Here is a 1,243-nt window from a genome sequence, read left to right on the forward strand (position 1 = left end):
CAGAGGTGAAATTACAGGTCTTCAGATGCTCCTCCCACTTCTTCCGCTTATGTACGTTTACTAGTTGCCGAATCTCCGCGTTGAGATCCCTGATACAGGGATCTCCGGGATCGGCCTGACGAAGGCTATCACGCTCATCGGCTAGAACAGCCGCTTCGGCAGGGAAGTTTGGACGTGGGTCCGATATACACCCTGCCGGTATGAAGCGAGCTGCAGCAGCAGTGATAGCCCTGCGGAACTTACGTTCACCGAGATGGACGTCGGTTGGTGTGGGGAGCGCTGCGAAGGTGTTTTCGGTAAACTCCGCGTAACCTTTCCAATCAGCTTTAGAAAAGTTGATATAGGTCCGGTGTTTGGCGGAGGCAAAGTCGGTTGGTTTATCAATCGAGATGACTATGGGTAGATGGTCTGATGCTAGAGTCAGCATAGGTCGCCACGTTATGCTGTTTATCAGACCAGCGCTGACTATTGTGATGTCTGGCGAGCTACTGCAGTTACCCATAATCCTGGTGGGTGCTTCGTCGTTCATTGTGCAGAATGTCGAATCGTCTATCTGCTCAGCCAAGTCTGTTCCCCTACGATCGTTTGACAGGCTTGAGTGCCAAAGATCGTGGTGCGCATTAAAGTCACCTACTACCATACGGTTTTCACCTCTGAGGAGCGCACCTATATCAGGGTGATATCCTGCCGGGCAGCAGGTGACAGGGGGTATGTATATGTTGAATGTTTCGAGCTCGACATCGCCTGACCGGATAGCGATGCTGACATTCTAGGGTGGTATCCCTGCGGTCGATGTCTGCTTCGATAAGACGATACTGCACGGTGTGGTGCGTGATGAACGCTAAGCCATTATCTCGCTCGCGATCTCGACGGTGCACGTTGTACCCGGCGCAATTCAACAAAGTTGAATTGCTGTGCAACTTCGTCTCTTGGACCGCAGCTATTAATATACCATGCCGACACATGAAGACGGTTATCTCCTCAATCTTGCTCTGTAGCCCGTCACAGTTAAATTGAAGGAGCTTCATGTGGTTCGGGAGACGTGTCGTGATGTGGGGCGTAAGTGAAGTGTATGTTCTTGCCGCCGTTGGCTGTGTGTGCTGCTGAGGTTATTGCCGCCCTGTGGTGGTGGTGGGTGGCGTCGCAATTGGAGTCTGCGACCGAGCAGCGCAACACGGGCCCTCGAAGTTCCCCGTCCAATCTCGCGTGGTACGCAGACCTGAGCATGCCCTAAAGTGGCACC

Source organism: Rhagoletis pomonella, unplaced genomic scaffold, assembly GCF_013731165.1.
Source record: "Rhagoletis pomonella isolate Grant_MI unplaced genomic scaffold, Rhpom_1.0 Rhpom_scaffold_00004, whole genome shotgun sequence".
Lineage (NCBI taxonomy): Eukaryota > Metazoa > Arthropoda > Insecta > Diptera > Tephritidae > Rhagoletis > Rhagoletis pomonella.